This window comes from Lepisosteus oculatus, unplaced genomic scaffold, assembly GCF_040954835.1.
Source record: "Lepisosteus oculatus isolate fLepOcu1 unplaced genomic scaffold, fLepOcu1.hap2 HAP2_SCAFFOLD_40, whole genome shotgun sequence".
NCBI classification, from domain to species: Eukaryota; Metazoa; Chordata; class Actinopteri; order Semionotiformes; family Lepisosteidae; genus Lepisosteus; species Lepisosteus oculatus.
This window is the reverse complement of record NW_027167934.1, coordinates 499,096-520,620: the sequence shown is the minus strand read 5'-3', so window position 1 is coordinate 520,620 and position 21,525 is coordinate 499,096. Positions and strand designations below refer to the sequence as shown.

At 45.2% G+C, this 21,525-nt stretch overlaps 7 non-coding genes and 2 pseudogenes across 7 annotated transcripts; 4 read left to right on the top strand and 5 right to left on the bottom strand.

Annotated features, from left to right (window-relative positions):
- Nucleotides 1–781: 781 nt before the first annotated feature.
- Nucleotides 782–854, bottom strand: trnar-ccu (transfer RNA arginine (anticodon CCU)). Its single transcript has one exon. It is a non-coding gene; the product is annotated as a tRNA-Arg (tRNA).
- Nucleotides 855–7,109: 6,255 nt separating this feature from the next.
- On the bottom strand, nucleotides 7,110–7,182 carry trnar-acg (transfer RNA arginine (anticodon ACG)). The gene has a single exon. It is a non-coding gene; the product is annotated as a tRNA-Arg (tRNA).
- A 1,624-nt stretch (nucleotides 7,183–8,806) lies between these two features.
- Nucleotides 8,807–8,888, top strand: trnas-gcu (transfer RNA serine (anticodon GCU)). Its single transcript has one exon. It is a non-coding gene; the product is annotated as a tRNA-Ser (tRNA).
- Nucleotides 8,889–10,231: 1,343 nt separating this feature from the next.
- Nucleotides 10,232–10,313, top strand: trnas-uga (transfer RNA serine (anticodon UGA)). Its single transcript has one exon. It is a non-coding gene; the product is annotated as a tRNA-Ser (tRNA).
- A 7,210-nt stretch (nucleotides 10,314–17,523) lies between these two features.
- Nucleotides 17,524–17,665, bottom strand: LOC138228210 (U4 spliceosomal RNA). The gene has a single exon (XR_011185296.1). It is a non-coding gene; the product is annotated as a U4 spliceosomal RNA (small nuclear RNA).
- Nucleotides 17,666–18,956: 1,291 nt separating this feature from the next.
- LOC138228347 (5S ribosomal RNA) lies at nucleotides 18,957–19,075 on the top strand. The gene has a single exon (XR_011185427.1). It is a non-coding gene; the product is annotated as a 5S ribosomal RNA (ribosomal RNA).
- Nucleotides 19,076–19,712: 637 nt separating this feature from the next.
- Nucleotides 19,713–19,876, bottom strand: LOC138228114 (U1 spliceosomal RNA). The gene has a single exon (XR_011185210.1). It is a non-coding gene; the product is annotated as a U1 spliceosomal RNA (small nuclear RNA).
- A 607-nt stretch (nucleotides 19,877–20,483) lies between these two features.
- Nucleotides 20,484–20,602, top strand: LOC138228087 (5S ribosomal RNA; annotated as a pseudogene).
- Nucleotides 20,603–21,238: 636 nt separating this feature from the next.
- On the bottom strand, nucleotides 21,239–21,412 carry LOC138228146 (U1 spliceosomal RNA; annotated as a pseudogene).
- Between the last annotated feature and the right edge of the window lie 113 nt (nucleotides 21,413–21,525).

Sequence of the window (21,525 nt, the reverse complement as noted above, 5' to 3'; positions counted from 1 at the left end):
GCCTGACGCAAGCGATGCATTCATCATACTAATTATAGGTCCTGCCAGTCCTTCAGGGGAATCTTTGACTAGCTGAGTGGGGATGGGATCTAGCGAACAGGTGGTTGACTTTGTCTTACGTCTGTGCTCATGAGTCCACCATAAGAAGAAATCTGAACAGGAGTGGTGATCATGCGAGGTCACCACGGAGGAAACTACTGCTCTCCCCCCCAAAAAAAACACCACTGCCCCTCTCAAGTTTGCTAAAGACCACATGGATGTTCCACAGCAACTCCTGGAACAATGTTCTGTGGACAGACGTGACAAAAGTTGAACTTGTTGGTAAATGTGCACAGCATTATGTTTGGAGATAACAAAACTCTGCATACCAACTCCAAAACCTCATCCCACCTGGGAAGCATGGCGGATGCTGAGGTTTGTTGGATGTTGAGGTTTTTGTCAATAAAGGAGGTTCCACTAGCTCCTTAATATAAGGGTTCACGTACTTTTTCCATCAATGACCTTGATTGTTTAAACCATTTGGTCAATAAAGAAACAGCAATGTCAAATGTTGGGCGTGTGTTGTTTGTGAAATCAGACTCTCTTTATTAATTATTATGACTTAGATAAAGATAAGATCACATGTTAGGAGCCATTCATGCAGAAATCCACATCATTCCGAAGGGCTGTTTACAAAAGTTTTTCTCCCAACTGAGAGAAAAGCAGAGACGCTCACTGAGTAAGGTGGGGTTGCAGCTTCACAAATCACAAGGACATTTGTACACTCAAAAAGGGACAGGAGCACCCCAGATGGGACTCAAACCCACAATCCCTGGCTTAGGAAGCCAGTGCCTTATCCATTAGGCCACTGGGGTACACTGAGTGGGGTCGATCACGCTGATGAAGAGCCAGTTTTTTTTTTCCTTTGCTTTTTCAAAGGGATCCCCAAAATTAGGGAAGTTAGGCAGCAGAAGGTTTACTGTGACCTGAGAAGGACCGGCATCCAATCACGGTGGTACACACACACACGCTCTCACTCATCTGAGCTACACGGCTACCAAGATGATCTCAGGTGCGCCGAGCTGGTACGGAACATATTGAACTGATCGACGGCGAATTGTCTCTCAGACAGGCTTTTCACCTCTGAGCTCCCTGACTAACAGTGATCAGCTAGGTAGTGAAACAGTCAGCTGCTTCTAAACCTTAAACAGTTGCATCTCGGCGCTTCCACGGAGAGATGATTTGAAAGCCGAACATCGCCCATTGGGAACACCTTACTATCACTAGTTTAAGAGACTCTTAAGGTCTTGCAGAGGTGCCTGTCTAATAGCATGCGCTTTGCAAGCTATAGGTGTTTAGGCTGAGGCAGAATGCCTGTTAACAAAATGTTTTTCTAAAGGGGCATGCACTCTTTTCCAAGCAATGGTCACCATCCCCACCGAGTGTCACAACGTAGTCATGTCCTAGGATGTCACCTGTTAGTCTCCATTTGTCTGCCACCAACACTTTAGGTTACGGGGTCACAACCGCACCCCGGAGAGCAGAGGAGCCGTTGTCGTTCTGGCAGCGCAGATTGGGCTGAAGGTGGGGCGCTTGAATCTTGCTGTTGGAGGCCGTCTGAAACTGACCCAAGCCTTTCCCTTGAATTAAATGTAAATAAATAAATGAACCCCAGATGCACATGGAATCAATCACGTGTTTCCTTTGAGCCGTTTCAAAGACTGCTCCAGAGTTTACCTTGCACAGATGCGCAAAGATTAATGATGGGGGTGCACGCTTCCAGGCGCCTTACAACTGTAGGGACTGATTAGAGACAATTCGTAGCGTGTGTTCGTTTCCATATACGCCCCGTGTTGCAATGGTAGGATGAAGTCAAATACGGCTTGGACGCGTAACGGCATTCTATCCAACTGCAGGACTTGAGGGTTTTTTGTGCTTTGTTCTGTTTTCGTTGACATCGCATTCGTAAGAGCGTCAAAAAAAGGCAATTCCAGCATCTAACACGAATAAAAGGGCTATTGAAACTGCAGGGCTGCGCAGCTTCTAAAATCCTTGCACACAATTCTCCGTTATTGTTACTTCCTTCTTTCTGTCTAACAAAGTTCCCTTTTCCTGACCGGACGGGGAGACTTTATCATTCCAACTTGAAGCCAGCCTTAAGTCCTCTGAGGCGCATTTGTCTGCTAGCATGCATTTTGTGAAAGTTTTTTTTGTTGTTGTTAAACGGAAAGCGACTTTGAAAAAGGTTTCCGCCGCTGCCCGGCACTCTATGTTAGACTGCATCAAAAAGGCAGTGGCGGCGGCGGCGGCCGAGTGGTTAGGGCGATGGACTAGAAAGCCATCGGGGTCTCCCTGCGAAGCTTCAAGTCCTGCCGCCTACGGTGTCGTCGTGTGTCTGCGCAACAAAGGAAAAGCACCTGTTTCGCTTTTCCCGCAACTTTTAAAACGCGAATGATCTGGATTTCTACATGATTGGCTCTTAAAATGTGATCTGATCTTCATCTGACGCATAATAATAAATAAAGACAGTCTTGTTTAACAAACAACACGCACAACATTTTACATTGTCAATTCAGTTCAAATCAATGTATTTCTATATAGCACCTTTCACAACAAGGTTGTCTCAAGGCACTTAACAATGCAAGTTGTTAAGAGCCTTGTGTCTAATATGCCACTTAGGTTACGTGCTGTCTCTTTGAGGCAAATGTTTAAATCCTCTGAGTTAAGTGCTGAAGTTTTAGTAGTCCTATCAGTATTGTTGCCTCCGATCAACAGATCCTCAGTTTTCTCAGAGTTGAGTAACAAAAAGTTTTCACACATCCAAGTCTTTCCTTCATTAATGCATTTAACTAAAGTGATAATAGAAAAGTTGTCGTTTGGTGTGAACAAAATGTTTATTTGAGTGTCATCAGCATATGAATGAAAGTTCATATTATTTTTTCGTATTATCCTACCTAGCAGCAGCATGTAGAGAGAGAGAGCAATATTGGCCCCGGCACTGATCCGTCTGGTACCCCAAATTGAACTGGTGACGTTGATGAAGCAGTACAATTATTAGATATTTGAACATAATGAAAACGATGAGTAAAATGTGAAGTAAACCACTGAAGGACGGTTCCAGATAAGCCAACCTCAAACTCAAGCCTGTGTAACAAAACAGAGAGGTCAACCGTGTCAAAGGCAGCTCTAAGATCTAGAAGCACAAGCACTGTTGCATTCCCCACATCAGTAGCTAAGAGAATATCATTTACGACTCTCGTTAATGCAGTTTCAGAAAGCAGACTGAAATTTCTCAAGTATATTATTTGAATCCAGATACGATTGACATTGGGCAACAACTATTCTCTCAAAACTTTTAGATTGAAATGGGACCTTTGAGACAGGCCTGTAGTTGTTAAGAACTTGTGGATCCAAATTTGACTTCTTAAGGAGCGGTCTAACAACCGCTACCTTAAATTGATCAGGTACAACGCCTGACGCAAGCGATGCATTCATCATACTAATTATAGGTCCTGCCAGTCCTTCAGGGGAATCTTTGACTAGCTGAGTGGGGATGGGATCTAGCGAACAGGTGGTTGACTTTGTCTTACGTCTGTGCTCATGAGTCCACCATAAGAAGAAATCTGAACAGGAGTGGTGATCATGCGAGGTCACCACGGAGGAAACCACTGCTCTCCCCCCAAAAAAAACCACCACTGCCCCTCTCAAGTTTGCTAAAGACCACATGGATGTTCCACAGCAACTCCTGGAACAATGTTCTGTGGACAGACATGACAAAAGTTGAACTTGTTGGTAAATGTGCACAGCGTTATGTTTGGAGATAACAAAACACTGCATACCAACTCCAAAACCTCATCCCACCTGGGAAACATGGCGGAGGCTGTACGGCTTGCAATCATCGAGGGACCGATGAATTCCAAGATGTATCAGGAAATTCTACAGCAGAATGTCAGGGTGTCTGCCTGTGATCTAAAACTCGAAAGAGGCTGGGTCATGCAGCATGACAAAAACAAAGGAGTACATCAACAACAGAGTGGCTGAAACAGAAGAAATTCCGTATTTTGGGATGGCCAAGTAAGAGTCCTGACCCCAATCCCATTGAAGTGCTGTGGCGTGATCTGAAGCAGGCCGTTCAGCGCAAGACATCCCAAAAATATACATGAACTGAAACAGTTTTGCATAGAGGAATAGGCCAAAATACCTCCTAACCGCTGCTCAGGTCTGACCAGCCGCTACAGAAAGTGGGGGTTGAGGTTTTTGTCATAAAGGAAGTTCCACTAGCTCCTTAATATAAGGGTTCACGTACTTTTTCCATCAATGACCTTGATTGTTTAAACCATTTGGTCAATAAAGAAACAGCAATGTCAAATGTTGGGCGTGTGTTGTTTGTGAAATCAGACTCTCTTTATTAATTATTATGACTTAGATAAAGATAAGATCACATGTTAGGAGCCATTCATGCAGAAATCCACATCATTCCGAAGGGCTGTTTACAAAAGTTTTTCTCCCAACTGTATGTGAGAGAAAAGAAGAGACGCTCACTGAGTAAGGTGGGGTTGTAGCTTTGCAAATCAAAAGGACATTTGTACGCTCAAAATGGGACAGGAGCACCCCAGATGGTACTCAAACCCACAATCCCTGGCTTAGGAGGCCAGTGTCTTAGCCATTAGGCCACTGCGCCACACTGGGTGAGGTCGATCATGCTGATGAAGAGCCAGTTTTTTTTCCTTTGCTTTTTCAAAGGGATCCCCAAAATTAGGGAAGTTAGGCAGCAGAAGGTTTACTGTGACCTGAGAAGGACCGGCATCCAATCACGGTGGTACACACACACACGCTCTCACTCATCTGAGCTACACGGCTACCAAGATGATCTCAGTTGCGCCGAGCTGGTACGGAACATATTGAACTCATCGACGGCGAATTGTCTCTCAGACAGGCTTTTCACCTCTGAGCTCCCTGACTGACAGTAATCAGCTAGGTAGTGAAACAGTCAGCTGCTTCTAAGCCTTAAACAGCTGCATCTCGGCACTTCCACAGAGAGATGATTTGAAAGCCAAACATCGCCCATTGGGAACACCTTACTATCACTAGTTTAAGAGACTCTTAAGGTCTTGCAGAGGTGCCTGTCTAATAGCATGCGCTTTGCAAGCTATAGGTGTTTAGGCTGAGGCAGAATGCCTGTTAACAAAATGTTTTTCTAAAGGGGCCTCGCACTCTTTTCCAAGCAATGGTCACCATCCCCACCGAGTGTCACAATGTAGTCATGTCCTAGGACATCACCTGTTAGTCTCCATTTGTCTGCCACCAACACTTTAGGTTACGGGGTCACAACCGCACCCCAAAGACCAGAGGAGCCGTTGTCGTTCTGGCGGCGCAGATTGGGCTGAAGGTGGGGCGCTTGAATCTCGCTGTTGGAGGCCGTCTGAAACTGACCCAAGCCTTTCCCTTGAATTAAATGTAAATAAGAAATGAACCCCAGATGCATATGGAATCAATCACGTGTTTCCTTTGAGCCGTTTCAGAGACTGCTCCAGAGTTTACCTTGCACAGATGCGCAAAGATTAATGATGGGGGTGCACGCTTCCAGGCGTCTTACAACTGTAGGGACTGATTAGAGACAATTCGTAGCTTGTGCTCATTTCCCTCTATTCCCCGTGTTGCAGTGGTAGGATGACGTAAATTCCTGCTTCGACACGTAACGGCATTATAATCAAGTGCAGGAGCTGAGGGCTTTAGTTTTGTTTCGTTTTCCATGGCGTTCGTAAGCGCGCAAATCAAAGGCAATTCCTGCGTCTAACACGAATGTAAATGCTTTTGAAAGTGCAGTGTGGTGCAGCTTGTAAAATCCTTGTCCACATTTTTGGTTTGTTGATGTTTTTTCTGTCTGCCAAAGTTGCATTTTGACATCCGGACTGGGGGACTTTATCATTTGAACGTGAAGCCAGCCTTAAACCCTCTGAGGCGTGTCTGTCTGCCGGCACGAATCTTGTGAAAGGTATTTTTTTTAACGGAGAGCAACTTTAAAAAGGTTTCCGCAGCCAAATCGCAGTCCGTGTTTGATTATAGGAGGAATGCGGCGGCGGCGAGCTCGCATTTGTCGTGCTCGAGTGGTTAAGGCGATGGGCTCAAAATGCGTTGGGGCTTCCCCGCGCAGGTGCGAAACCTGCCGACTCCGGCGTCTGCCGCACGTCGCCTTGTGCCTGCGCGGCAGAGGCGAAGTGCCGCTTTTCCTTTCCTGGTACTATAACAACGCGAAATCGCTTGGACCCGCTGCCATGGAAATCAATTCTTCAGATAACTACACATTTTGCGTTCGCACCTCTGGTGCTCTACTTATGCCTTTGAAAACCTAATGAATAAAGCTGAAAGAACCGACACGATATGTAGGTGCTGGTAAAGCACGCAGTAAAGAACTGTTAACAGCAAGGGTTTCAGTGGGTTAACTGAGGAGAAGGCGTGATCGCTAATTGTTGACTTTTTATTTGGTGTTAGAAACACTCTTACTGTGCATGACGTGCAACAAATGTAGCCACAGAAATTGCATCACGCTTTCATGTATGCTATTGCAGACACCAACGTTGCCTAGATAGAAAACCGAAAAAGCCGTGGGTTTGCTTGCTGGTCTGAAGGATCTCTCTTCGAATCTCTATCATTTGTCAATGGAAGTAAAAGGCGCTGCAATCTCATACGTTCAGAATCAAACCCGCAGCTGTTGTTCGACTTTTTTTTCTTGACTAATTACAACTGAGTGTCGCATGAGCAGTTACATAAACTTGTCTGGTATATTTGAACACAAATGCCGTTCTTCAATTAAAACTAACAGTACATTGTCAGGGACATTCAGTTCTATACAAACAAGAGACAGACAAGAGAATATTTCTACCGTTCATGTGGACTACGTGTTGACTTACTGATCGGAATAATTGAAAGGTTCGGGCTCATAGCCGACGCAGTGCGTGCTAATTAGAACAGCAACGCTAAGCTCTCAGCACCGTACTGAGCCCAGGTGTTTTTCTAAAGCTGTCAGGTGCAGTTCATTTACATGAAGGAAATATCTTACTGGGTACGATTACAATGCAGTAAGTAGCACAGACTACTTAGGGAGTAGCCCGATGTGTTTAAAAACGACCCGAGCCAGGCAGGAGTCGAACCTGCAATCTCCTGATCCGTAGTCAGACGCGTTATCCATTGCGCCACTGGCCCTGGTGTGACACTGCAGGACTGTAACCCAGTGAGATGAGCACTGCACCTAGTAAAATATTACCCCCGGTCCATTCTTTTCCAAAAGTGAGAAACACCTGTTTTCTACATTTTGTCTGTTTTAAAACCATATCTCTTTAAACCAAACCAAGAGTTTGTCTTTTGCACTGATATTCTGATTCATTTCGATTTCAAAGAAAAAAAAAACATTATCTTCCAAAGCATCATAAAATTGTCCATTCTTCCAGACTCTACTTCTCTCTTGTAGTAGTACAGCAGACCTTTCCAGGTGAGCAGATCACAGAGTCCGAAATATGCTTCCTCCATCAAGCAAAGTACCTGAACATGACTCTGTCTTCATAAAAGCGCCCCTGTAATAAAGAAATTAAATCCGAAATCAAGAGGGCAGTTGCCTACTGAAGTTCAAGAAGTCATCAATTTTAACCCAGCAACACATTAAAGGCTGCATCTATACAAGTACGATTCTAGAAATGCTCACCAGATTACGTTTTAAGAAGGAACTGTGCCTCAGGTTCCGCCGAGATCTTAACTCGGATGGCAGGATTCAGAGTCCGGAGTGTGGACTGATGGCGCACGGAGGGTCCATATACTGTGGATCCCTCAGTGATCTTCCGCGTGTTCAAACCGCCAGCATGTGACTCCCCTGTCCCTGTGACCTCATTGCTCTGCTCTCGCCTCTGTGCAGCTGAGCCCGACTCATGGTAAAGTGGAAAAAAATATGCCCTCATCATGGGATTTACTCTGGATCGAGGATAGATGTCACTTTTTTATCGTTGAACAGGATGTATGTGATGTGGCGACTAGGTTCAATATTGTATCCTTTTAAAAGATTAAGGACTGGGGTGAGCGTGATTTACCACCCTTTCAGCTAAGAACCCGACATGAGCACCGTTTAAGCTGCATAGACTCGGTCGTTTAACTCTTCTCCATTAGCAGGGTTAAGGTTAAAGAAAAAAAACATTGCTGACTTCTTTTTTTTTGCCAGCCGCTAGCGCTGATTAGCAATGTTTGTATTTCATGTTTTGCAAGTTCCATCCATTTTAAGAAAAACAAGTCGCGTTAAAGACAGGAAATGAATACTTGCATTTAATTAAGTCTAGCCGTAGGCGGTTGTCTGTAAGGACCAGTTCTGTTCGAGAAGACAGAACAAAGAAGGCACCACTGGGATTCGGACTCAGGATCTCCTGTTTAAGAGACAAGCGCTTTAACCAACTAAGCAACGGCGCCCCAGTAGTGTTGTCCTTTTGCAGCCACTTGGACACACCACTCAGACACATCTGCATTCGGTGTGTGCTCCGCCTGCTCGCTGAGCAAGTTGCCACCTTTACATACAATAGCAACATCGACACCAAGAGAAAGGATGACAAATGGCTTTTATCTGGAACTTTTCATGTCCAAGGAGCTCAATGTGCTTTCTGTGTACAACAGGGCCACTGAACTCCACAATGGCCACTGAACCACAGCAGTGGCTTGCTGGCTTGACATCTCCCAAGGAAAATGTTGAAATCGCATGTGGAACAGGAAAAGGACCCTTGAGTACGAGGGAAAAAAAAGAAAAAGATCATCTGGAGCGCGCCAACCCATGTCTGGACAGCCCAGTTTCATCGACGAGGTGGCCGAGTGGTTAAGGCGATGGACTGCTAATCCATTGTGCTCTGCACGCATGGGTTCGAATCCCATCCTCGTCGCTCTCTACGTTTGACGTTGGCTCTCCTTTTGTTTGCTCCAGTACTAGAGCCTTACATTTTCTAGCGGTGGCTGAACATGGTATAGTAGGCTAACGTTGGTATCGAGCAGTGGTAGTAACAGTATTTACGTGCCGCTGCTGCCAAGTGGCTCTGGGTTGAGACCGCGTTTTCACTTACTTGCAGCACAAACGGAGAAAGCGATTTTTGACAGTCTCTCGAGAGACTGCGCTAGGTGTTTAGGGATAGACTTTGTCAGTTCCCCCTGGGATGATGGCCTCTCAAATAGTTTGTGATTCCTCTAGACGTTTATACAGTAGAAGCCTGCTTCGTGGCTTAAATCCAAGCTAAGGAAACGAGTTAGAGGTCTGATGCAGAACTGCGAATTCAATGAAGGGGAACACTACAGTACATTGCACTGTATGTGTGAGGAAAGCTGCCCCCTACTGTTCCTTGTCGACCGAACAGAGGACTGTAAAGGATACCGCCAAGAAACTTTAGGATGCTGGTTGGAATCCAGCTCCAAAGAAGCCCCTTTGGGTGTTATGTAATCAAAAAGTAAGAACAGAGAATCTCCCTTTGATCAAAAGCGCAACAGAACTGTTTTCCGTGGAGCAGGTTTCAGACCCGTAGACCTGTTTTATTTGTAGGGCAGGGCGCATTCCCAAACGCGAATCTCCTGTTTTAGAAAAGCTTTGGGCGGCGTGAAGTGAAAATAAGAAGTGGGCTCCAGATGCACATGGAAGCAATCAAGTGTTTCATCCGAGCTGTTTCAAAGACTGCTCAACAGCTTTCCTTTTACAGAGGCCCAACGATTAATGATGGGGGTGCACCCTTCAATGTGCCTTACGACTCTAGGGAGTGATTGAGACGATTCGTAGCGTGTGTTCATTTCCCTCTATTCCCCATGTTGCAGTGGTAAGATGACGTAAATTCCTGCTTCGACACGTAACGGCGTTATAATCAAGTACAGGAGCTGAGGGCTTTTGTTTTGTTTCGTTTTCTATGGCGTTCGTAAGCGCGCAAAACAAAGACAATTCCTGCGTCTAACACGAATGTAAATGCTTTTGAAAGTGCAGTGTGGTGCAGCTTGTAAAATCCTTGTCCACATTTGTGGTTTGTTGATGTTTTTTCTGTCTGCCAAAGTTGCATTTTGACATCCGGACGGGGAGACTTTATCATTTGAACGTGAAGCCAGCCTTAAACCCTCTGAGGCGTGTCTGTCTGCCGGCATGTATCTTGTGAAAGGTTTTTTTTTTAACAGAGAGCGACTTTAAAAAGGTTTCCGCAGCCACCTCGCACTCCGTGTTAGATTATAGGAGGAATGCGGCGGCGGCGAGCTCGCTGTAGTCGTGGCCGAGTAGTTAAGGCGATGGATTTGAAATCCATTGGGGACTCCCCGCTCAGGTTCGAATCCTGCCGACTACGGCGTCTGCCGCACGTCACCTTGTGCCTGTGCGGCAAAGGCGAAGTGCCGCTTCTCCTTTCCTGGTACTATAAAAATGCTACATCGCTCGGTCCTGCTTCCATGGAAAGCAGTTCTTCAGGTAATTCTACTCTCTTACCAAAGCTGTTAGGTTCCTTTCCGTGGTGAGATGGGTTGTCATGCAACGCTGCCACATAGTGCCGACAGACAAGTGTGTTGCGGGAGAAGAGAAAAGTGTTTGAAGATTTAAGAGTGTCTTAGGTGGAGCCAAAATCAAGTGTCACAAATGCAAGTGGGAAGATTTCCAATGTTTAATATGGTCAAAATAAGCGGAAGTTACCAGCTGGTCCGGCACAGTCTGCCATGCTTTTGTCATATACTGTAAAGTGGTGTGGAACTGGGTGTCGAACTGGAGCCTCACCATTTGCATATGTGAGGCTCCAGTTATACATCGAGTGTCACATTAAATGACAAAAATGAAGAGAGTTAAAGCACCTGGAGAGGTTTTCTTACAACTTTTGAGCTGACACAGTTTTGGAAAATGTTTCCTTCACGGTGCACTGAACAACATAGGCAGCCAAGAGTCTCCAAAACAAAACAGAATGGACAGATAGGAGAAAATTCCCACTCGTCCTGAAGTTCCCAAAATCCAGCACTGAGCGTAAACAAAGTGTCTAAGTAGCGTGGGAATGCTAACCCTAACCCTAGCTGGAGTTTGAGCAATCCGGCACTGAGCGTAAGAAGATGAGTCAAAGTAACGTCTAATCGGATTAGTTTCCTTAGAGCTGGTTCAGAGTTTGCTCAAGAGTTTACCTTTCACAGATGCGCAAAGAAGAATGTTGGGGGTGCACGCTTCAAGGCGCCTTACAGCTGTAGGGAGTGATTCGAGACGATTCGTGGCGTGTGCTCGTTCCCATATACCGTACGACCCGGGGTCCAGTGCTAGGATGACGTACAATACCGCTTGGGCACGTAACGGGGTTATATGCAAGTGCAGGACGTGAGGGTTTTCGTTTGTTCGTTTTGTTTTGCTCTGCTTTGCTTTGTTTTGCTTTCCATCGCGTTGGTAAGAGCGTAAATAAAAAGGCGATTCCTGTGTCTACCACTAATGTAAGAGCTATTTCAAGTGCGACGTGGTGCGGCTTTTCAAATGCTTGTGGGCATTTCTCTGTTGTTGATTCTTTTTTTGTGTGTAACAAAGTGGCATTTTCATGTCCGGACGGGGAGACTTTATCATTCCGACATGAAGCCACCCTTAAGTCCTCTGAGGCGTGTCTGTCTGCAAGGCTTGTATTTTGGAAATGTTTTTTTGAAACGGAGAACGACTTTGAAATAGGCTTCCGCCGGCGCCTCGCGATCCAGGTAAGATTGTAGCAAGAACGCAGCGGCAGTGGGGCTTTCTGTAGTCGTGGCTGAGTGGTTAAGGCAATGGACTAGAAATCCATTGGGGTCTCCCCGCACAGGTTCCAATCCTGCCGACTACGTTGTCCGCTTTCAGTCGGTGTGTTTCGGCACAAGCAAAGAAGCGCGCCTCTTTGCTGTTCCTGGTGGTTTTAAAACGCCCAATCGCTTGTACCCGCTGCCTTAGAAATAAGTTCTTCAGCGTCCGCAAATGGCATTTTGCAGCTGGAAGCAGATGTCGACGCGTTTTGCACAGAGCACCAAAAAAGCGTCTTTTTTGAAGGCCCAGGCACTGAGCATTGGTGGTTCAGTGGTAGAATTCTCGCCTGCCACGCGGGAGGCTCGGGTTCGATTCCCAGCCAATGCAGTGGCTTTTGCAGCGAGCGGCTCCATCACTTGCATCCCCTTGCAACTCGCAACTGAAAACCCACTGAAGCTAAGCAGGTGTGAGCCAGGTCAGTACCTGGATGAGGATGAGCTACAGGGAAAAACAAAGCTTCCAGCTGGAAGCGGTGTTAATGGTGCCGGCGGGGGGGCGCTCACCCTGAGGTCTGTGCGGGTCCCAATGCCCCAGTATAGTGACGGAGATGCTGTGTTGTAAAAGGGCGCTGTCTTTTGGATGAGATGTAAAACCGAGGTCACAGCGCTCTGTGGTCATTCAAAATGACCACCAAAACCTTTGACAAAAGCTCTTGGTAATTGATGGTCTTCAATAATGCTTCTCCTTTAGGTACATTTTAAATCAGCTGAAAAATGCTGTGAAATGGGGGGGCACTTCAGGCCAGTGTAGGATTTGGGTTACAAGAACCATGAAACTGCACGAGAAAGCCCGTACACTGATTACACGGCTTTCTATTCAAAGGAGGACAAAAGAAATTCCCTGAGTTTGATTTTTTGCAGCACAGAGAGGAGCACTGTCGTGAGGCTGGTTAGCTCAGTTGGTTAGAGCGTGGTGCTAATAACGCCAAGGTCGCGGGTTTGAGCCCTGTACGGGCCAGGTCTAGGTCCAGGTCCCTGTTTGTGAAACAGGCAAATGACTGTCTCAGGGGCCCATTCCTCATTCTCAAGACACATGTATGCAGTATGTACACCGTGCATTGAGCAATAGGGACTGAATACACCACAGGTAAGGTTAGAAGTCATTCTGAGGTGCCACAGGTGAGGGATACAGCTAGGCATCTGAAATGTAGGGTTTGAGACCCTTCAGGAGTACTGCATCCTTTGAGACAGACCCGTGCATGTTAAACAAATGATCATTTCTTTCGGCATTAGGGACTAAATATACTAAACATATGATGCTAAAATGTTATTTTCACATATATTAATGTAATAAATGATTGCTTATGCTTTAGAAACAAATCTAATTAAAATAAAAGCTTAAGTTTTGTATTTATCTTGTACCATAGAACATGATTTTCTTTGTATTTCAAGCCCACAAAGTGTCCAAATGACGCACTACATGATATAAGGAAGATTATCACATGCATATCGGTATTATCTTTCTTATGAAAATGCATTCCTTTCATTACCTTTTACTTTTTAAAATGAACTCAAATTGAGTATAATGTAATAATTTAAGTAGAATAGATTCTAATAATATAATGATCCAGTGTTTTGCACTACTTCACTGCTTCACTGCTCTATGCCATCTGGAAATAAATCCTCAGACTGCTTACTGCCCTGGGCATGTACCAATAAATTAAAGGAGCACATCTGTTTATCACTGCGTTGAAGCAGGAGACACACAGTCTCTGCAAACACATCCTAGATACAGTGTTCCAGCACCTTTGACCTCATCCAGAACATATCATTTCTTGAAAGGGATTGCTGTCCGAATAAACATCTGAATCCCAAGCAGAATCTCTAGTAAAATACGATCATTTGTGAAACAGGCAAATGACTGTCTCAGGGGCCCATTCCTCATTGTCAGACACATGTATGGAATGCTTTCACCGTGCATTGAGCAATAGGGATTAAAAACACCGCAGGTAAGGTTAGATGTCATGTTCTATGATCATTTCTTTCAGCATTAGGGACTAAATATACTAAACGTATGATGCTAAAATGTTATTTTTACATATATTAATGTAATAAATGATTGCTTATGCTTTATAAACAAATCTAATTAAAATAAAAGCTTAAGTTTTGTATTTATCTTGTACCATAGAACATGATTTGCTTTGTATTTCAAGCCCACAAAGTGTCCAAATGTTCTATGATCATTTCTTTCAGCATTAGGGACTAAATATACCAAACGTATGATGCTAAAATCCTGAAAAAAGGATGTGCTCCATCTCGTCAGTAGATTGGATTCCAAAACTGATTTGGGTCAATATACATTACCTTTGAAATTAAAGTACAGTCTACTGTAGGGAACCATCAACTTAGAAAGCATTGGCCTTCCCTGGGGGTCAGGTAGGTGCAAAAGATAAACCTTTACCCTATCTTTATCTTAAGATAAGTGGCCAAGCAGTATTTTTCCAAGTTTCACCAAGCACATCATGTTGCCATAGTAGACAAAGTTCTATAAAATGTTAAATAACTTTTAAAAAAAGCATCTTGGTCTTACAGTACTGTACAAGGTGAATTAAACTGTCCCTGGTAATAAAAAGTAATTAGAAGCATCTCAGAAACTTTATCTCTAGAAACATTAGCTGTTTTATATCATGTAATTTAGTGTGATGTTGTCAGAATTCAAGGACATTATCACACACAGAAATTGGTTCAGTTAAATCTAAAAAACACAGCTAAACATGGGTTTAAATGTAACAGAAGTCTTACCTCTTGTCAAAAGATTTAATTCAAGAAGCGATGTAATAAATGATTGCTTATGCTTTATAAAGAAATCTAATTAAAATAAAAGCTTAAGTTTTGTATTTATCTTGTACCATAGAACATGATTTTCTTTGTATTTGAAGCCCACAAAGTGTCCAAATGATGCACTACATGATATAAGGAAGATTATCACATGCATATCGGTATTATCTTTCTTATGAAAATGCATTCCTTTCATTACCTTTTACTTTTTAAAATGAACTCAAATTGTGTATAATGTAATAATTTAAGTAGAATAGATTCAGGTAGGAAATATAGAGTCATGATGTTTATGGCTGACATCATTTCACATGGGTGAATTTTAAGCTAAGAAATAAAAACATTTACAATGAAGATACCATTGCTTAATTTTAAATGCCTTTAAAAAATAAATACCTCCTGAGAATAATTTGCCACTCCCAGATCCTTGGTAAGGTACTGTTTGAATCCAATCAGGAGAGGAGCATCCAGGGAGTGCTTTCTATAGAGTCCAGCTTGGGCCACTCTCTTCCGGCCTGCTGATACTTTTTAACTACTCAGGGCCTGTAAGGATATAAAACACCGGTTTAAACATTTTATACCTATAAGACAAATTAGAATTTTAGTAAAAAATAGATACATCTGAAAAATAAAAAGTCTTACTGCTGATAGAGTTCTTCAGAGCTCACATCTTCCCCTTCCTTATCCGCTTCTGTTTCAGTTTCTAGAGCAGCCTCTGGCATCTCTTCCTCCTGGACTGCGGCCTCTTGCTCAGGGCCGCTGGAATGCAGGTAGATTCTTTTCAACATGCTTTTACATAATATGTTGTAACAATGATTTCAAAAAGAAACTACAGAAGCCTTACAGATTAAAAATATCTCACCTTGCCAATGTGTCTTCAGGCTTCCCATGTACAAAAAGGCCCAAGGACTCTAGCAGTCTTACAACCACTATCCTGTTTGCCTCACCAGACACGATCTCTATTCTGTGGTAATCCACGATGACCCCGTTCTTCAGGTGATTCATCATGTCCTCCCTCGCCTGTTGAGAGGCCATCCTGATGTTTTCTGCCGTGGCGTGCTTCATACACGCCCTCTTCAAGTGAGCAGGAAGCTGATCAAGAGTATTCAGGCACATCTTGCACACCAGGGGAATCCTCGCGGGTTTCCTTTGAAAATAAATAATACCATCTGTGTATAGAAACAAGCTAAGACTGATTTCTTAAATTATCCTTAATTTTCTCTCTCATAGTTTGAGCATAATGATTTTATTGCATTTATATAAGAATTGCTCATTGCTCCTAAATAAATAATGGTTTCATAAAAAAGTGAACACTTGGTCTCAGTCACAGACTTTCCAATAGAAGCCATTGTGGAGTTCAGCAACTGCAGGTCCTAGAAGTGGGGAAGGAATTTTAAAAGAGAAATTGAATTACAATACAGAAGGAATGGCTGAGGGATCACTGAAATATATATATACAAATTCCAAAGACTGAGTCCATATAGAAACAACTACCTTTCATTTTCAGTATAAGAAAAAAAAAACATTATCTTCCAAAGCATCATAAAATTGTCCCTTCTTCCAGACTCTACTTCTCTCTTGTAGTAGTATAGCAGACCTTTCCAGGTGAGCAGATCACAGAGTCCGAAATGAGCTTCCTCCATCAAGCAAAGTACCTGAACATGACTCTGTCTTCATAAAAGCGCCCCTGTAATAAAGAAATTAAATCCGAAATCAAGAGGGCAGTTGCCTACTGAAATACAAGAAGTCATCAATTTTAACCTAGCAACACATTAAAGGCTGCATCTATACAAGTACGATTCTAGAAATGCTCACCAGATTACGTTTTAAGAAGGAACTGCGCCTCAGGTTCCGCCGAGATCTTAACTCGGATGGCAGGATTCAGAGTCCGGAGTGCGGACTGATGGCGCACGGAGAGTCCATATACTGTGGATCCCTCAGTGATCTTCCGCGTATTCAAACCGCCAGCGTGTGACTCCCCTGTCCCCGTGACCTCATTGCTCTGCTCTCTCCTCTGTGCAGCTGAGCCCGACTCACGGTAAAATGGAAAAAAATATGCCCGCGACGTGAGATTTATTCTGGAGCGAGCCAGTGTTGCGCATAGCTGCCTTCAAAGCAGTTAACCCAGGTTCGATTCCCGGCCAACGCAGTTACGAATGTTTTCAAATGCTGTCATGAGCCTTGGATTGTGACTAGCAAAGCGCAGCCTTTTGAAAGAGCTAAAGCACTGCAAAACGGAATTGAAGGAGAATCTTACAGGGGATTCTGAGCAGTGTCTGCATACATGCAGTCAGATAAAGGTGCTGAAAGCTTGAGCTACTCTCAATGTCATGCTGCCCTTCCCCGGAGTAAATCTGTTACATTGAAAGAATGCTTCTGGCAGGTTCAAAAAGAGACCCTTGTTAATTGGAGAAATCAATGATTTCGAATGAATTCTGTATGCGTTAAAAGACAGCTATACACAGAAAACATGCAGGACACTGCTCATGATGTTTCCCGAGCAGAAACACAGTGCGTTTTTCCAAGCCATTTGACAAAGCCCACCCACTGAAAACTGCAGCAGATCGTGTAAAGACGTTCAACTTTGTAACTACTGCACGCACAGGAAGCAGAATAAATTCCTCTTTTCAAACTGTCAAAGGTTTGCTTTGCGAACGCTGCAGGACATCGCACAATCTCTTTTGAATGGGGACAAACGATTTCTTATGGGGCGCAGTAAGTACAGACGTTTAAAATGCTCCACTCATGCCGACGATGCAGCATGAAGAAGCGCAACCTAACGTTTGACAGACAAAAGCCAGGCGCCGCTACGAGCAATATGAAATCATACTGACAAGCACACGGCGTTTCGCGCTGACACAAAAGTAATCTCGACAGACGCTGTTCTCTGCATAAAGCTGAAAGAGCTAAAGAGCGTTTCTGTTGACACGTAACAAGTTCGTTTCTTTCTACCATGATATCACCGTGACCAAATCTGTCTTTAAACACCTTGCTCAGTCTCTGACGAGACTGTCAAAAATTGCTTTCGCCGATTGTATTGCAAACCGGCGGAAGCGGGGTATTGGGAAAAGTTTTCAACTAACAATAATCGCGCCTCGGCTAAACCTCACAGGCTACGATACTGCCACTGCGCAAAGCTGACGGTTGCCAGGCAACCGCGGGGATCCTATGGAAATCGTTATCGATCGTGTCATGGCATGTCGTTGCTATAACGCTTCATATTTGTCGTCTTCTTCTTCTTCTAGCTTGAGGTTTTGAAGAATTTCATGACAGACAAGGGCTCCGCTGGGAACAAAGGGCGTTGTGAGAAAACCGTTGCTTATTTTCAGCAGCAGAAATACAACCCTTTAAATACAAGATGACAGAACAATGACGAAGGGCATGCCGGGAGGAACTCATGCACTACAGAGGAAAGGGGGCGGGCACGTACAGTTCACATTCAAGCCACAAGTACTCTTCTTGGATGTTGCACAAACAAATCCTAACGTCTTGAAAGCATTGCAGCATGTTTGTGTCCCACTTCCCGTGGCTGCGGGACGACTGACACGAACGGACAAACACAATCTGTGGCGTTTAGCGTGACATAGTCTTGCAGGCATAGTGCTGTCTCACTGCAATATTATACCGCTGGAGGAAACAGTCCATCTGGCCATGAAACTCATTTGAACGTCTAGCTACAGCAACTAACAATATCATGATTTATTCAGGATGTGTGGAATCAGCACGTCCCGGAGACAGCTTCCGAAATCGTGAGCATTCTCTGGTGGTAGGGGCGTTCAAGATGGCGCTCAGGTGGGAGGTAAAGTTTAGTGGTTGGGGAGTTTTTTTGAGTTTTTCATGACCTGAATGTTAATTTTTGCTTTTTTTGACTACAGAAAAATAAGGACTTAACACTAGTTGTTTAAACTTCAGTTATAATTGAAAGAAAAAAAACGATTTTTTTTTAGGTTTAAAAAGTCCGATATGAGTAACACTGGGAAAAGAAAAGAGAGTGCTGGGTCTTCGAAGGAGAACTCTAAGATACCTCAATCGTATATGTATAGCACTACAAAAAAATCGATGGCAACTAAAGGGAAAAGTGAAGCAGCTGCAGGGGCAGCAAGAGGGCGGAGGCGCCGCGCGCCCGGCCGAAGTGTTGGACCGGTGCGCTTTACGTGCTGAAATAAACACGCGACAGCCCCGAAATGTTTCCAGAGTGCTGTGCACTGAAGACTTGCCTGGTGCTCCTCCGTGCAGATTCTTTGTCCTCCTCCAGTGCGGGACGAGCCAACACAAGGGAGCGCATTCGCCAACATCCAGGCACGCAATGCGATTTGGAAAGCAGCTCCTTTCCAAAGAGTTGCACACGAACGATCCTTCAGTCCCGCTCGGGGGGCACGGAGCCCCCGCCACACACAGCTTCAAGTAGCGAGTCAGGCGCCAGGGCTTTCGCTTACGGCCACACCACCCTGAACACGCCTGATCTCGTCTGACCTTGGAAGCTAAGCAGGGTCGGGCCTGGTTAGTACTTGGATGGGAGACCGCCTGGGAATACCAGGTGCTATAAGCTCTTGCTCTCCCGGCCAGCAGGGGTCGCCGTTGGTGCCGTAGGCTTTGGGAGGAAAACCTGCAGGATGGAAAGGTGATCTATAGCCTCATCTCTAGAGATGTTTTGTTGCTGTGGCATGTGTGTGACCCATATTCAAAAAAAAAAAACCCGTCTGTAAAACGAATATCGAAGCTGCCTCTAAATCTGCAAATGAAGATGAGTCGATAAACCACTCGTTTTTCGTATAACTAGACATATATTCATTTGTTACCGATTTCATTCATTGAGCACGGATACAATAGAGGTACAGCCATTCACTGTTTGACATGTCTGCACTGGTACAGAACCGAGCAATCAGAAAACGGGTGAAACTGTCTTTAGACTCAGCATACAGTACCGAGGCCCCCCATGACCAAATAAAGGCTAACCTCGATAATCAGCCTAAAGAACGCAGACTACAGCAAAACGACTGACTTTGAAAAGGGAATGAACGTCCGGAAGGAGTAGTGGAACTAGCTTGAGATGCTTCTCCGGACCCCTAACTAAAAGCCAGCGAGAACCAGCAGCGGCGTCCACTCCTGTTGAACCGGGATCCTTCCGCAGCCACGCAGCTCGTGGTGTCCTAACCCTCCCGTATCTGATTTTGGACCAAGCACATCAGGGGAGAGCGCGAACGCAGTCCCCCACTACCAGAAATTATGCAGTCGAGATTCCCACATTTGGGGAATTCGCAGGGGTCAGCACAGCCGAAGTGCAATGGCCGAGCCCCGCCCTGGTTGAATCTCCTTCTTGATCAAGATATCTCCCCTGCCAGGTAAGTATGAGTTGTACAGGCCCCTGCAAGCGGCCCGCACCCACAGCACAAATCGCGCAGCCTAGGCCACCTCCTCGCCCCGCACGCCACCGCCTCCTGCTGGGCCCACTCTTTCGCACACTCACACGCCACACTAACACTCAAAAGTGTGGGCAAAACGAGAAAACAAGCGCGCCGTTTCTTACACATCTGCAGTCGCCGTTGTGCATTCGCAGCATGTCCCGGGATGCAATTCGGCCTCATTTGCATAACTCCAGACCGGCAGATCGCCACGCAAGCTCGCGACGTGCGCCTGCCACACACCGAACAAACCTTTTCAGCAATTTCCAAAAAACGGGCCTGCTCGCCTGCCCACAAGGCTCCGTCTCTTACCTGCTCTCCAGAGCCTGCTGCCTTCTGTGCTTTTCTCTCGGCACCGCTGCAGCGCACACAACTCCTGCAGCGGGAGGGGGGGAGAAAGTTCCCGCGCTCCGCCGCAGGGAAGGCTCGCTCCGTGCGCACACGTCCTTTCGATGCCAGTCCAACAAGTGCTCCGCATTAGCTGCGTCGGGGCTCCGGCGTGTCGCACCTCACCTCACCTCGCACTGCCCCCTCCTTGAATGTCTGCCGCTGGGCATGTCCCGCCACACCACCCTGAACACGCCCGATCTCGTCTGATCTCGGAAGCTAAGCAGCGTCGGGCCTGGTTAGTACTTAGATGGGAGACTGCCTGGGAATACCAGGTGCTGTAAGCTTTTGCTCTCCCGGCCAGCAGGGGTCGCCGTTGGTGCCGTAGGCTTTGGGAGGAAAACCTGCAGGATGGAAAGGTGATCTATAGCCTCATCTCTAGAGATGTTTTGTTGCTGTGGCATGTGTGTGACCCATATTCAAAAAAAAAAACCCATCTGTAAAACGAATATCGAAGCTGCCTCTAAATCTGCAAATGAAGATGAGTCGATAAACCACTCGTTTTTCGTATAACTAGACATATATTCATTTGTTACCGATTTCATTCATTGAGCACGGATACAATAGAGGTACAGCCATTCACTGTTTGACATGTCTACACTGGTACAGAACCGAGCAATCAGAAAACGGGTGAAACTGTCTTTATACTCAGCATACAGTACCGAGGCCCCCCATGACCAAATAAAGGCTAACCTCGATAATCAGCCTAAAGAACGCAGACTACAGCAAAATGACTGACTTTGAAAAAGGAATGAACGTCCGGAAGGAGTAGTGGAACTAGCTTGAGATGCTTCTCCGGACCCCTAACTAAAAGCCAGCGAGAACCAGCAGCGGCGTCCACTCCTGTCGAACCGGGATCCTTCCGCAGCCACGCAGCTCGTGGTGTCCTAACCCTCCCGTATCTGATTTTGGTCCAAGCACATCAGGGGAGAGCGCGAATGCAGTCCCCCACTACCAGAAATTATGCAGTCGAGATTCCCACATTTGGGGAATTCGCAGGGGTCAGCACAGCCGGAGTGCAATGGCCGAGCCTCGCCCTGGGTGAACCGATTTTTTTCGATTTTTAAGAACTTTATTTTCTTTTCACAAAAAAATACAGGAAATCACAAATCAGAAAGCTTTACATTAATATACATACTTAAAACAGTATATATGATCACATCTCATTACATTTTGACACGGTAACAGTTACATAGCAACAATTTTCTTT